Raw genomic sequence first — 16,149 nt, forward strand, 5'->3', positions numbered from 1 at the left:
TTACAGAACTATATGTTGCTTGTAAGTTTTGTATACTGCAGGATGAAAGAAGAGAAAGACAGCCCTGCAAAGATTCACTCTCTGGGATGCTGAGATTCTGGGACCTTCCATTCCAATTTAGTGTTTGATTCTACCTCAACTACATCGAAGCTGCTTCTTTTAAAGACTTGCTTCCAGAACTTTTCTAAAGCAGCTAGCTTGCCTATCCAGCCTTTCAGACTGCCATAGTCAGGATGCCAGCTAAGCAATGAACTTTCTCAGCACAGAGCAACTGGAAGACAAATGATGCCAGCTCTCCTTTGACAAAGCCAACTTTCCTATTTCCCTTTGAGCCCCCAGAAAAAGATTCTTCTTCCCAATTCAGCTGGAAGCAGACAGAAGAAGATTGAAGTCCCAGTTCCTCATGTTGTGGTGCATGGTTCTGCTTATTTTATGAATTATAGATATGTTGTCCTTTTAAGTGGTACTTTATAAATGTAGATTTGGACAGGGAGGGAACTAGAGAGCTTAACATCAGCGATTTCTACCTTTCCTTTCCTCTTCTCTATCCTTCCTTTTCATGTAAATGGGAAGTGTATAGAAGAGAAAAGGGGAATAGAGTAATTTCATAGAGGTTAGAGAAATAGACAAATAGGGATAGGTTATCAAATTTACTCTTAAATCATAACATACTTATATCTTACATTGGTAGAAATCTTTATAATTGATAGAAAGTTGAAGTTTATAATCTCTTTCCTTTGGTATAGAATTTATTTGACACAAATAAGGTTTTCTTTTTTTTTTCCAATTTATTTTTTTAATTAGGTATTTTCTTCATTTACATTTCAAATGCTATCCCCAAAGTCCCCCAGACCCCCCTCCCACTCCCCTACCCACCCACTCCCACTTCTTGGTCCTGGCATTCCCCTGGTTCTTTTTTTTTTTTTTAATATTTTTATTACATATTTTCCTCAATTACGTTTCCAATGCTATCCCAAAAGTCCCCCATAGCGCCCCCCCCCACTTCCCTATCCACCCATTCCCATTCTTTTGGCCCTGGCATTCCCCTATATTGGGGCATATAAAGTTTGCAAGTCCAATGGGCCTCTCTTTCCATTGATGGCTGACTAGGCCATCTTTCGATACATATGCAGCTAGAGACAAGAGCTCCGGGGTTCTAGTTAGTACATCATGTTGTTCCAACAATAGGGTTGCAGATCCCTTTAGCTCCTTGGGTACTTACTCTAGCTTCTCCATTGGGAGCCCTGTGATACATCCAATAGATGACTGTGAACATCCACTCCTGTGTTTGCTAGGCCCCAGCATCGTCTCACAAGAGACAGCTATATTTGGGTCCTTTCAGCAAAATCTTGCTAGTGTATGCAATGGTGTCAGCGTTTAGAAGTTGATTATGGGATGGATCCCTGGATACGGCAGTCTCTAAATGGTCCATCCTTTCATCACCGCTACGAACTTTGTCTCTGTAACTCCTTCCCTGGGTGTTTTGTTCCCAATTCTGAGAAGGTGCACAGTGTCCACACTTTGGTCTTCATTCTTCTTCAGTTTCATGCGTTTAGCAAATTGTATCTTAAATCTTGGGTATCCTAAGTTTTGGGCTAATATCCACTTATCAGTGAATACATATTGTGTGAGTTCTTTTGTGATTGTGTTACTTCACTCAAGATGATGCCCTCCAGGTCCATCCATTTGGCTAGGAATTTCATAAATTCATTCTTTTTAATAGCTGAGTAGTACTCCATTGTGTAAATGTACCATAATTTCTGTATCCATTCCTCTGTTGAGGGACATCTGGGTTCTTTCCAGCTTCTGGCTATTATAAATAGGGCTGCTATGAACATAGTGGAACATGTGTCCTTTTTACCGGTTGGGACATCTTCTGGATATATGCCCAGGAGAGGTATTGCTGGATCCTCCGGTAATACTATGTCCAATTTTCTGAGGAACCGCCAGACTGATTTCCAGAGTGGTTGTACAAGCTTGCAATCCCACCAACAATGGAGGAGTGTTCCTCTTTCTCCACATCCTCGCCAGCAAATGCTGTCACCTGAATTTTTGATCTTAGCCATTCTGACTGGTGTGAGGTGGAATCTCAGGGTTGTTTTGATTTGCATTTCCCTGATGATTAAGGATGTTGAACATTTTTTCAGGTGTTTCTCTGCCATTCTGTATTCCTCAGGCGAGAATTCTTTGTTCAGTTCTGAGCCCCATTTTTTAATGGGGTTATTTGACTTTCTGGAGTCCACCTTCTTGAGTTCTTTATATATATTGGATATTAGTCTCTTATCTGATTTAGGATAGGTGAAGATCCTTTCCCAATCTGTTGGTGGTTTTTTTGTCTTATTGATGGTGTCTTTAGCCTTGCAGAAGCTTTGTAGTTTCATGAGGTCCCACTTGTCAATTCTCGATCTTACAGCACAAGCCATTACTGTTCTATTCAGGAATTTTTCCCCTGTGCCCATATCTTCAAGGCTTTTCCCCACTTTCTCCTCTATAAGTTTCAGTGTCTCTGGTTTTATGTGAAGTTCCTTGATCCACTTAGACTTGACCTTAGTACAAGGAGATAGGAATGGATCGATTCGCATTCTTCTACATGTTAACAACCAGTTGTGCCAGCACCATTTGTTGAAAATGCTGTCTTTCTTCCACTGGATGTTTTTAGCTCCCTTGTCGAAGATCAAGTGACCGTAGGTGTGTGGGTTCATTTCTGGGTCTTCAATTCTATTCCATTGGTCTACTTGTCTGTCACTATACCAGTACCATGCAGTTTTTATCACAATTGCTCTGTAGTAGAGCTTTAGGTCCGGCATGGTGACTCCACCAGAGGTTCTTTTATCCTTGAGAAGAGTTTTTGCTATCCTAGGTTTTTTGTTATTCCAGATGAATTTGCAGATTGCACTTTCTAATTCGTTGAAGAATTCATTTGGAATTTTGATGGGGATTGCATTGAATCTGTAGATTGCTTTTGGCAAGATAGCCATTTTTACAATGTTGATCCTGCCAATCCATGAGCATGGGAGATCTTTCCATCTTCTGAGATCTTCTATAATTTCTTTCTTCAGAGACTTGAAGTTTTTATTATACAGATCTTTCACTTCCTTAGTTAGAGTCACGCCAAGATATTTTATATTATTTGTGACTATTGAGAAGGGTGTTGTTTCCCTAATTTCTTTCTCAGCCTGTTTATTCTTTGTGTAGAGAAAGGCCATTGATTTGTTTGAGTTAATTTTATATCCAGCTACTTCACCGAAGCTGTTTATCAGGCTTAGGAGTTCTCTGGTGGAATTTTTAGGGTCACTTATATATACTATCATATCATCTGCAAAAAGTGATATTTTGACTTCATCTTTTCCAATTTGTATCCCTTTGATCTCCTTTTGTTGTCGAATTGCTCTGGCTAGGACTTCAAGTACAATGTTGAATAGGTATGGAGAAAGTGGACAGCCTTGTCTAGTCCCTGATTTTAGAGGGATTGCTTCAAGCTTCTCACCATTTACTTTGATGTTGGCTACTGGTTTGCTGTAGATTGCTTTTATCATGTTTAGGTATGGGCCTTGAATTCCTGATCTTTCCAAGACTTTTATCATGAATGGGTGTTGGATCTTGTCAAATGCTTTTTCCGCATCTAACGAGATGACCATGTGGTTTTTGTCTTTGAGTTTGTTTATATACTGGATTACGTTGATGGATTTCCATATATTGAACCATCCCTGCATCCCTGGGATGAAACCTACTTGGTCAGGATGGATGATTGTTTTGATGTGTTCTTGGATTCGGTTAGCAAGAACTTTATTGAGGATTTTTGCATCAATATTCATAAGGGATATTGGTCTGAAGTTTTCTATCTTTGTTGGGTCTTTTTGTGGTTTAGGTATCAGAGTAATTGTGGCTTCATAGAATGAGTTGGGTAGAGTACCTTCTGTTTCTATTTTGTGGAATAGTTTGTGAAGAACTGGGATTAGATCTTCTTTGAAGGTCTGATAGAACTCTGCACTAAACCCATCTGGTCCTGGGCTTTTTTTAGTTGGGAGACTATTAATGACTGCTTCTATTTCTTTGGGGGATATAGGGCTGTTTAGATCATTAACCTGATCTTGATTCAACTTTGGTACCTGGTATCTGTCTAGGAACTTCTCCATTTCATCCAGGTTCTCCAGTTTTGTTGAGTATAGCCTTTGGTAGAAGGATCTGATGGTGTTTTGGATGTCTTCAGGATCTGTTGTTATGTCTCCTTTTTCATTTCTGATTTTGTTAATTAGGATGCTTTCCCTGTGCCCTCTAGTGAGTCTGGCTAGGGTTTATCTATCTTGTTGATTTTCTCAAAGAACCAGCTCCTTGATTGGTTGATTCTTTGAATAGTTTTTCTTGTTTCCACTTGGTTGATTTCACCCCTGAGTTTGATTATTTCCTGCCGTCTACTCCTCTTGGGTGAATTTGCTTCCTTTTGTTCTAGTGCTTTTAGGTGTGTTGTCAAGCTGCTAATGTGTGCTCTTTCTAGTTTCCTTTTGGAGGCACTCAGAGCTATGAGTTTTCCTCTTAGAAATGCTTTCATTGCGTCCCATAAGTTTGGGTATGTTGTGGCTTCATTTTCATTGAACTCTAAAAAGTCCTTAATTTCTTTCTTTATTCCTTCCTTGACCAAGGTATCATTGAGAAGAGTGTTGTTCAGTTTCCACGTGAAGGTTGGCTTTCTATTATTTATTTTGTTATTGAAGATCAGCCTTAGTCCATGGTGATCTGATAGGATGCATGGGACAATTTCAATGTTTTTGTATCTGTTGAGTCCTGTTTTGTGCCCAATTACGTGGTCAATTTTGGAGAAGGTACCATGAGGTGCTGAGAAGAAGGTGTATCCTTTTGTTTTAGGGTAAAATGTTCTGTAGATATCTGCCAGATCCATTTGATCCATAACTTCTGTTATTTTCACTGTGTCCCTGTTTAGTTTCTGTTTCCATGATCTGTCCATTGGTGAAAGTGGTGTGTTGAAGTCTCCCACTATTATTGTATGAGGTGCAATGTGTGCTTTGAGATTTACTAAAGTTTCTTTAATGAATGAGGCTGCCTTTGTATTTGGAGCATAGATATTCAGGATTGATAGTTCCTCTTGGAGGATTTTACCTTTGATGAGTATGAAGTGCCCCTCCCTGTCTTTTTTGATGACTTTGGGTTGGAAGTCAATCTTATCTGATATTAGAATGGCTACTCCAGCTTCTTTCTTCAGACCATTTGCTTGGAAAATTGTTTTCCAGCCTTTCATTCTGAGGTAGTGTCTATCTTTTTCTCTGAGATGAGTTTCTTGTAAGCAGCAAAATGTTGGGTCTTGTTTGTGTAGCCAGTTTGTTAGTCTATGTCTTTTTATCGGGGAGTTGAGTCCATTGATATTAAGAGATATTAAGGAAAAGTAATTGTTGTTTCCTGTTATTTTTGTTGTTAAAGTTGGCATTCTGTTCTTGTGGCTGTCTTCTTTTAGGTTTGTTGAGGGATTACCTTCTTGTTGTTTCTAGGGCGTGGTTCCTGTCCTTGTATTGGTTTTTTTCTGTTATTATCCTTTGAAGGGCTGGATTCGTGGAGAGATAATGTGTGAATTTGGCTTTGTCGTGGAATACTTTGGTTTCTCCATCTATGTTAATTGAGAGTTTGGCTGGGTATAGTAGCTTGGGCTGGAATTTGTGTTCTTTTAGTGTCTGTATAACATCTGTCCAGGATCTTCTAGCTTTCATAGTCTCTGGTGAAAAATCTGGTGTAATTCTGATAGGCTTGCCTTTATATGTTACTTGGCCTTTTTCTCTTACTGCTTTTAGTATTCTATCTTTATTTAGTGCATTTGTTGTTCTGATTATTATGTGTCGGGAGGTATTTCTTTTCTGGTCCAGCCTATTTGGAGTTCTGTAGGCTTCTTGTATGTTCATGGGCATCTCTTTCTTTAGATTTGGGAAGTTTTCTTCTATAATTTTGTTGAAGATGTTTGCTGGTCCTTTGAGTTGAAAATCTTCATTCTCATCCACTCCTATTATCCGTAGGTTTGGTCTTCTCATTGTGTCCTGTATTTCCTGGATGTTTTGAGTTAGGATCTTTTTGCATTTTCCATTTTCCTTGATTGTTGTGCCCATGTTCTCTATGGAATCTTCTGCACCTGAGATTCTCTCTTCCATCTCTTGTATTCTGTTGCTGATGCTTGCATCTATGGTTCCAGATTTCTTTCCTAGGGTTTCTATCTCCAGTGTTGCCTCATTTTGGGTTTTCTTTATTGTGTCTACTTCCCTTTTTAGGTCTAGTATGGTTTTGTTCATTTCCATCATCTGATTGGATGTGTTTTCCTGTTTCTCTTTAAGGACTTCTACCAGTTTGGTTGTGTTTTCCTGTTTTTCTTTAAGGACTTGTAACTCTTTAGCCATGTTCTCCTGTAGTTCTTTAAAGTCCTTCTTGATGTCCTCTACCATCATCATGAGATATGCTTTTAAATCCAGGTCTAGTTTTTCACGTGTGTTGGGGTGCCCTGGACTGGGCGAAGTGGGAGTGCTGGGTCCTGATGATGGTGAGTGGTCTTGGTTTCTGTTAGTAAGATTCTTACCTTTACCTCTCGCCATCTGGTAATCTCTGGAGTTGTTATAGTTGTCTCTGTTCAGAGGTTGTTCTTCTGGGGATTCTGAGTATCCTCTGTCAGCAGACCTGTACAGACTAAGTTCGGCGGAGTCCCGGAGCCAAGATGGCGCTCCCTGCAGGGCAGGTCACTGTTCTCCGGCTGGGAGGGTGTCGGATGTCTGCGGCCCCAAAAGGGTGCTGCCTCAGCGGTTCTGTGGCTCCCGCCTGTCCCAGAAGCTGTCTGCCTCTGTGGTCCTCACTCTGACCTGTACAGACTAAGTTCGGCGGAGTCCCGGAGCCAAGATGGCGCTCCCTGCAGGGCAGGTCACTGTCCTCCGACTGGGAGGGTGTCGGATGTCTGCGGCCCCTAAAGGGTGCTGCCTCAGCAGCTCTGTGGCTCCCGCCTGTCCCAGAAGCCGTCTGCCCCCGTGGTCCCCACTCTGACCTGTAGAGACTAAGCTCGGTGGAGTCCCGGAGCCAAGATGGCGTTCCCTGCAGGGCAGGTCACTGTCCTCCGACTGGGAGGGTGCCGGATGTCTGCGGCCCCAAAAGGGTGCTGCCTCAGCGGCTCTGTGGCTCCCGCCTGTCCCAGAAGCTGTCTGCCTCTGTGGTCCTCACTCTATCCTGTAGACTAAGTTCGGCGGAGTCCCAGAGCCAAGATGGCACTCTCTGCAGGGCAGGTCACTGTCCTCCGACTGGGAGGGTGCCGGATGTCTGCGGCCCCAAAAGGGTGCTGCCTCAGCGGCTCTGTGGCTCCTGCCTGTCCCAGAAGCCGTCTGCCCCCGTGGTCCCCACTCTGACCTGTAGAGACTAAGCTTGGCGGAGTCCCGGAGCCAAGATGGCGCTCCCTGCAGGGCAGGTCACTGTCCTCCGACTGGGAGGGTGCCGGATGTCTGCGGCCCCAAAAGGGTGCTGCCTCAGCGGCTCTGTGGCTCCCGCCTGTCCCAGAAGCTGTCTGCCTCTGTGGTCCTCACTCTAACCTGTAGACTAAGTTCGGCGGAGTCCCGGAGCCAAGATGGCGCTCCCTGCAGGGCAGGTCACTGTCCTCCGACTGGGCACAAATAAGGTTTTCAATGGTATGAATTTATTGACATAAAAATTGGGATTAATATTGTTACTCTCATGTAGGCATTGTGCTGTAAAACACATACCTGGGTAATATAGTAGTATAGTGATAGATCTACCCAATCTATGTGTACAGCTTGAATTCATATTAATTGAGTAGTGTTTTATTGCACGGGCTTATTGGGTTTGAAGCTTTACCAAAACATTCCTCAATGAGGTCAGCCCACAGCAAGACACTTCAGTTATCCTAAAGAACCTACTGAAAACCTGGAATGTGGTTCACATCTTTAATCCCAGCACTCAAAAGGTAGAGGCAGACATAACTCTTGGAGGTCAAGGCCAGCCTGGTCTACATAATGAGTTCCAGGACATCCAGAGGTACAGAACCCCCGTCCTGGAAAAGATAATTTACTAAAGTGTTACTGTACAGAGTACAGGGTGAAGATAGCCTTTAAGAGTAATTTTCATAGGTTGAAAGGTTCAGGATTGCAATTGAAAAACTGATGTTGGGCTATACATGTATGTGTCAAGTTCTTTACTGTTGACAATTCCAAGTATTAAACTATGGTGCCACCTCTGCAGCATGTGTGTGTACATGTGATCAGGCCGGCAATTTCTACTGACAGTGTATCTGTTTATTCAATGTGGGAAAGGGTTTACCTAGGAAAAATGCCCAGTGTTGAGCTGGGTCAAGTACTACAGTAGAACTGTTGAATAGTAAGTGGTAAACCTGGGATCTATCCCCAACATTGTGGAACATAACAACACAAAGGGAGGGATTTAAGGTCGGGTGATAGTCTCTTGATTTTCTTGTGGCTTCAGGAGACACTATTAAGTCGAAGAATGGGGCCAGCAAAATGGATCAGTGAGTCAAGTAGCTGGCTCTAAAGCCTAACAACCTGAGTTCAGTATTCTAAACTCACATAATTTCCATGATTTAGCTACTGTTGTCTTCTGACCTCCACATACATGGCATGTTGAACACACACACGTGCATACACACAAACAAAACAAATAGTCAACCAACCTGAGGAATGCTTGCACCACCGAGTCCATGTTCTCCTCTACCCGAGACCTCCAGCTCCACTTGCCAGGCCTCTCTACTGAGCTCAGGATTGCATCAAGTGCAAAGCAGCTCCAGGAAGTTCATACTCTTGAGCCTTGTACTTTTGAGGACATTAGGAAAGCAGGGTATCTTCTGTCAAGCAGTGCTGTCTCTGAGTACTCCAAGCCAACCTATGGAGCAAGCACATAATACCCAGACCATCATACAAAGTAACCCAGAGTCTAAAATATCTTGAAAAACCTTTATATTTCAGACCAATTTCCATCTTTAAGGTTTCAGATTAGGATTGTCCAATCAGCAAATCCATGCTGATATTCAAAGCATCTAGAAAACTCCGAAGTGTGAGACACATCTTGTTCCAAACATTTTGAATGGGAAATACTCACATGCTGTTGTTCTCAAGCTGTTACACACAAGGCTTTCTTGAATGAAGACTCAAAAAGGCCTCTCTCTCTCTCTCTCTCTCTCTCTCTCTCTCTCACACACACACACACACACACACACACACACACACACACACACAGAGAGAGAGAGAGAGAGAGAGAGAGAGAGAGAGAGAGACACATACATACATGCAACCATTCAAAAGAAACAGAATGGGGTATGGTGGTGATGATCTATTGCCTGTCACTAGGCAGGCTGAGGCACGAGTATGCATGTGTGTATTTCCATATTTCATATAACCAGTGAAATAAAAGAGGAGTAAAACTTAGTAGATTATAATTCTCATGATAACAAGGCATTCTGATTATTATTGCATGCTTGGAGATAATTTCTTTTAAATCCTGAACTTTTTTAAAGTCTTGACTAGGAATCCCGAAGAAATGGATTGTTCTTGTCCAAAAGTAAAAATTGGGTACTGAAAGTAACGCACACTGTCAATAGTGACATTAGGAGTTATTAGATAAATGGACCTCACTCAATTATGAAACAAATGGTTTGAATCTGCAATGTCTCCCAGAGGCTGCTGTTTTGAACAATTGTTCCCTAGCTGGTGATGCTATTTGGGAATACGATGGACACTTTAGGAAGTGTCCTCCCTGACAGAAGTTGATAATTAGGAGTGGCCTTTAAGGTTATAGTCCAGACATGGTTCTCCCCATTCTGTTTTTCCTGGTCAGCCATGATATGAGCACCCACTGCCATACACCAAGCTACCACCAACTCAACTCAGTGGTGCCCGCCTGGCGCTATACACTGCAGATCTCTGGACACCAGCCAAAATATTCCTTTCCTCACTTGTCTCTGCCAGGTATGGTGTCTCAGCAGCAAGAGAAAAACTAAGTGGCTAGCAAAAAGCTTCAGTGGGTGTGCGTGCTAGTTTTGTATCAACTTGAAACAAGCTGAAGTCATCTGAGAGCAGGGAGTCTCATTTGAGTAAATGCCTCCAGAAGATCCAACTGAAGGAAAACCTGCAGGGCATTTTCATAATTAGTGATTGATATGGGAGGGCCCAGTCCATTTGAGATGGTCCAGTCCCTGGGCAGGTGGACCTAGGGTCTATAAGAAAACAGGCTGAACTTAGTTGGAGAGATGGCTCAGTAGTTAAGAGCACTGGCTGCTCTTCCAGAGGTCCTGACCTAAGATCTCAGCCATATGGTGGCTCACAACAATCTGTAACGGGATCTGATGCCCTCTTCTGGTGTGTCTGAAGAGACTGACAGTGTACCTCATATACATAAAATGAACCCATCTTTTTTTAAAAAGTACTAAAATATAAAAAAATATATAAATAAATCTTTAATAAGAATAGAAAGTGGGCTAAAAAAGCAGTGTTCTCTGCATCAGCTCTTGCCTCCAGATTCCTTCCCAGTTTTGAGTCTCTGCATTGGCTTCCTTGCATAAACTGTGACTCAGGATACTTAAGAGTAAAAAATCCCTTTCTCCCTATGTCGAGTTTGGTCAATGTGTTTCCTCACAGCACAGAAACCTTAACTAAAACAGTGGGTAAATGCGCTTGCCCCCAGGTCTGATGACAAGGGTTCAGTATCAGAGACACACAAAGGGAGAGAACTTGCACAAATGTAGCAACATGTTAGATCTAGAAGCATACCTGTACTGACTGGAGTAGGCATGAGTGTGTAAATGCTGGCACACACAGGCTACAGCATGAGTCTGGAGGTCTGAGTTCAACTCTCTAAAGTCAGCCCTTCTCTGTCACAGTGGAACTAGGTGATGAAATTCAGGTGGTCAGATTTGGGTGGCAAGCACTATTACCTGCTGAGCCATCTCACCAAATGCTACTTCAAGTTTTCCATAGATAAGTTGCTAGACATAGGTGGAGTCACCACTGTGTCACTGTACTTCCAATTATCAAAGAACTTTCAGATTCACTCATAGAAAAATACATGCATTTCATGATGTGAAGTTTACTGTTGATTGCTATAAAAAAATTAAGGTGTAATTGTCCTCAAAAAGTTTTTTTTAAGTAAGCAAAACAAAACTATTTCCCCACCCATTTGTAAAAGCTTTTAATGTATTTGCATATTTTTCTAATCAAATTTGAGTTCCTTTACTAATATTTTTATAATCATGCTATAAATTGTGACTATCTATCAAGTAAGGGGACCCCACACTTACATAAAATCACCTCACTTGAGAATGTAAGGGGACCCCACACTTACATAAAAACACCTCACCTGAGAATATTCTTTAAAACATTGTTACCTTATCTGCCTGATTTTGTAATTGGTTTGCTTGGTTTGTTAGTGTCTAATTTCTTGAGTTCTTTACATATTTTAGAAATATATAAAGGAGATATATAGATATATTTCTCTCTCATATATTGGGTTGGTAAAGATCTTTTCCCATTCTGTAGGCTTCTCAACAAAGAAATCTCTAATGGCCAAGAAGCACTTAAAGAAACTTTCAATGTCCTTAGTCATCAGCTGCAAATCAAATCCATTCTGACTCAAGTGACAACACGTGCTGTCGAGGATGTAGAACAAGGGGAACACTCGTACATTGCTGGTGAGAGTGAAAACTAGTACAAACACTTGGGAAATCAATTTGCTGTTTTCTCAGAAAATTGGGAAGAGTTCTAACCTCAAGACCCAAATATACTACTCCTGGGCACATACCCAAAATAAGCTCCACTGTATCACATGGAGACTTGCTCACCTATGCTCATAGCAACATTACTCATACTATCCAGACACTGGGAATGACCTAGATGTCCCTCAAATGAAGAATGAATAGAGAAAATGTGGTACACTTACACAATGAAATACTACTCAGCTATTAAAAACAAAGACATCATGAAAGTTGCAGGTAAATGGATAGAACTAGGAACTACCATCCTTAATGAGATAACCCAGAGACAGAATGATACACATGGTATGTACTCACTTCTAAGTAAATATTAGCCACAAAGTACAAGATAATCATGCTGAAATCCACAGAAACAGAGAAGCTTGGATATAAAAAGGACCCAAGGGAGGATGTGGGGTCTCACTCAAAAGTGGAATTAAAATAGGATTCAGATGTGGATGGAGGGAGGAGATTGGGTAGGATGGGAGTGTGCAGGGGAATAGGGATGGGGGTAAGATATGGGAATGGAGAGGGAGAGGGCCAGGAGAGAGAACAGATATTGATGAGGGACATCTGTGGGACTATCTGGAGACATGGGAAAAGAGAGACTCCAGGGAGTCTATGAGGTTGACTCTAGCTGAGACTCCTACCAGTGAGGTATAGGGAGACTGAAGTGGCCACATCCCGTAGACAGGCAGGACTTCCAGTGGAGAGAGGGGGACTCCAATACAATCACAAAACCTTTAACCCAAAATTAGTACTACCTACAAGATGTGCAGGGATAAAGATTGAGAATGAGGGAATGGCCAACCATTGGCTAGCTCAACCTGAGACCCATTCTATGGGAGAAAGCTATCCTCTGACATTATTAATGATAGTCTGCTATGCTTGTGGACAGGAACCTAGAATAACTGCTTCCTAAGAGACTTCATCCATCAATGGATGAAAACAGATGTAGAAACCCACAGCCAAACATCAGGCAGAGCTTAGGGAGTCTTGTGGAGAAGTTGTGAATGGGCTTGAGCAAGATAGAGGGGTCATGGACACCGCAAAAATACCAACAGAGTTAACTAACCTGGGCCCATGGGGACTGACAGAGACTGAACCAACAAAAGAACACACAGGGGCTGGACGTAGGCCCCTACACATTTGTAGCAGTTGTGTAGATTGGTCTTCATGTGGGTTCCCTAGCAATTGGAGTGGAGGCTGTCTCTGACTCTGTTGCCTGTCACTGCGACTGCCCCCACCCGACCCTTAGCTAGACTGCCTAGCTGGGCCTTAGTGGGAGAGAATACACTTAGTCTTGCTGTGGCTTGATGTCCCAGGGCAGGCAGGGTAAGAGGGTGGGGAGGGGCTGTGCCTCTGCTGAAAGGAAGACAGGGTGACGGGGGAGGGATATATGAGGGTGGGACTTGGAAAGGAGATGGGGAGAACCAGACAGGATGTAAAGTCAAAAACTAAATAAATGAAAAATGTAATATAATAAAAAAGAAATAGATTCTGGTTAGATGGGGAGATTGTTCAGAAATCAAGGGCACTTGTTGCATTTCCAAAAGTTCCAGCACCCACACTAGGTGGCTCCCGACTAGAAATAACTTTAGGTCCAATGGAGTTCTCTTCTGACATCTATTGATAATTCATTACACACAGTGGGGGAGGGAGAAGGGGAAGAAAGGGAGAGGTACTTATAAAGAAATCTTTTACAAAAACCATATCGATTCTTGGGGCTGGAAGGACTCACCGTGGGAGAGCACCTGCTACTGCTACTCTTCCAGAGGACCTGTGTTCTATCTCCCACCACCCACATGGCAGTTCACATCTGTCTGTAACTTCCCTTCCAGGGCTTCTTAACACCTCACATTGACATAACTGCAGGCAAAACACCAATGAACATAAACTAAAAATTTAAAATATAGAGATTCTGGGCACCCTTCTGCTAGGTAACTCTGATTTTTGAAACCCTTCACTTGTCTGCTTATTCAGACAAGGTCTTGATGTGTATGCTAAGAGGGCCTCAACCTCTCTATCCTCTGGCCCCAGCTTGCTGACTATGCACTCTTGTGATAAACTTAATTGACCAAATAAATCAGTACACACTTCATTTGCTCAGTCCATCACTGTCAACTATTCTCTCTAGTACTTTACTATTATAAACAACAATCACAAAAACTCTCATAGGTATCGTTCTTCATGCGGTTTTCTGAGGATGACAAAGTTAGAATCTCTCCTTCTTAAAAAGAAAAAAAAGTAAGCATGCCAACTGTGGTGTCACTGTTACTCTGAAAAACAAAAACAAAAACAAACAAAAACAAAAACAAAAAAATCCCATATTCTACTCTAATCTGAGAATCACAGGGAACACTGGCATATACCCAAAGCTATGCTAGATATTTGAAATGTTCAAAGTCCTTAGTCATCGAAGAAATATTAATCAAATGACCCTAAGATTCTACCTTACACGACATGTCCCTCAACTGAAGAATGGATACAGAAAATGTGGTTCATTTACACAATGGAATACTACTAAAACAAAAAGAACAAGGACATCATGAATTTTGCTGACAAACAGAACTAGAAAATATTGTGAGTGAGGTAACCCAGACCCAAAAGAATATGCATGGTATGCACTCACTTATAAATGAATATAACCCATAAATACAGGATACCTGCATTACAGTCCACAGATCCAAAAATACATAAATAAGAAGGAAGTCCCAAGTGAGGATGCTGAAAATATACTTAGAAAAGATGTAGAGACCTGGATAGGAGAGGTAAGGAGAATGGAACCTGTGTGCGGTTCAGGGTCCAAAACTGACCATATACTTGGTCACAGAGCAAGCCTCACCAGATACAAGACATTTCAAACAACTCCTTGCATCATATAAGATCACCATTAATTAAAACTGAACTTCAACAATAGAGGAAAGGGAAAGCCTATGAACTCTTGAAAGCCAAACAATTGGTTACTCAATGAATGACCACTGAGCCAGAAAGGAATAAAGAAAAAAAAAAGACTTTCTAATATTGAATGAAAATTAAGGCACAAGATATGTAGTACAAACAATGAAAGTACTGCTAAGATGAAAGATCATAGTGTGAGTGCATTCATAAAGAAACTAGAAAGATTGGTTGACAGAATGGACTCAAAAAAGAAAGAGAATTTCAGACCAATTTCCCTTAAGAACATTGATGCAAAAATACTCAGTAAACTCTTGCGAACCAAATCAACTAGTACATCAAAAACATAATTCTACCAAGATCAAGTAGACTTCATCTCAGGGATGCAGAGATGGTTCAATATTCAAAAATATATCAATATAATCCACCATATAAACAAACTGGTACAAAACATATTCAATCATCTCAGTAGAGGCTAAAAAATAGCCTTTGACTTTTGGACTTTTCCGTCCATCAGTAACCATCTTCAACTTAGGAATGAGAGATTTGCTTCATCTCAATTTATTTTCTTTTGAATTGTTTGGTTATTATCTCTCAGAAGTATGTTCTTTTCTACTGAAAGATAGACAGGGAATGGATACTGATGACTGGGGGACTGGGGATGGACAAGACAGACTAGAGGGAGGAGAAACTAACATCATGATAAATTCTATAAGAACATCATCTATTTTCAATAAAAAGTAAATAAATTTATTGAAAAATACTAAAACATTACACAGAAATTATGGGATTACAAAAGAAAATACAAATAACAGTCTATTTCTTTTCTCTCTTCCTCTCTCTCTCTCTCTCTCTCTCGCTCTCTCTCTCTCTCTCTCTCTCTCTCTCTCTCTCTCTCTCTCTCTCTCCCTCTCCCTCTCTCTCTCCACAGAGTGATCCTCCTCTCAGTCCTGGCAATCAGTGGTCTACTCACCTTGGGTCTATAGTGCCACAGTAGGACAGTGTTGTTTTCTGAAACATCCACAAGTAGGAGTTTACTTTTATGTATAGCCTTGGCAAATGTGTGCCAGTATCTGACAAGTGATGTATCAGGAGGGCTCCCATTTTGGTTGCCATGTGAAAAAGGACATTTTTCCAGCAGAGATTTGCCCAGAACTATACAAAATTGCACTGTTTGAGTGGAGGGACATTTCTATGGAGCCAGATGTATGGCTATAAGCTACAGCACTAGCTCAGTGTGAAAGCGCCGAAGTGATTGTTGTAATACCTCATAGGGTTGCTGGAGAACAGCTTAAGTGGCTCTAGTGTCATTTTAATAAAGACTTCTAGGTACAGTCACATGAGTTAGTGCTTTAAGGCATACTTAGACTATAGATGGCATATGAGCATGTACAAGACCCGTGCCATGATCCATATACAGTCTATGAATCTACTGGGGAGTCACAAAAATTGGAGATACAACACAAATATAAAAGAAGAAAGAAGGAAAGGAAGGAAGGAAGGAAGGAAGG

At 41.5% G+C, this 16,149-nt stretch overlaps 1 long non-coding RNA gene across 1 annotated transcript in view; it reads right to left on the minus strand.

Annotated features, from left to right (window-relative positions):
- LOC147003320 (uncharacterized) overlaps positions 1-16,149 on the minus strand; it is a 122,839-nt gene that overhangs the window by 105,777 nt on the left and 913 nt on the right. The window contains exon 2 of the long non-coding RNA XR_015047754.1: positions 8,672-8,880. This is a non-coding gene — a long non-coding RNA (uncharacterized LOC147003320). The remainder of the gene's footprint in view (positions 1-8,671; positions 8,881-16,149) is intronic.

This window comes from Mus caroli, unplaced genomic scaffold (genome assembly GCF_978045245.1).
Source record: "Mus caroli unplaced genomic scaffold, Mus_caroli_1 scaffold_8, whole genome shotgun sequence".
NCBI lineage: Eukaryota > Metazoa > Chordata > Mammalia > Rodentia > Muridae > Mus > Mus caroli.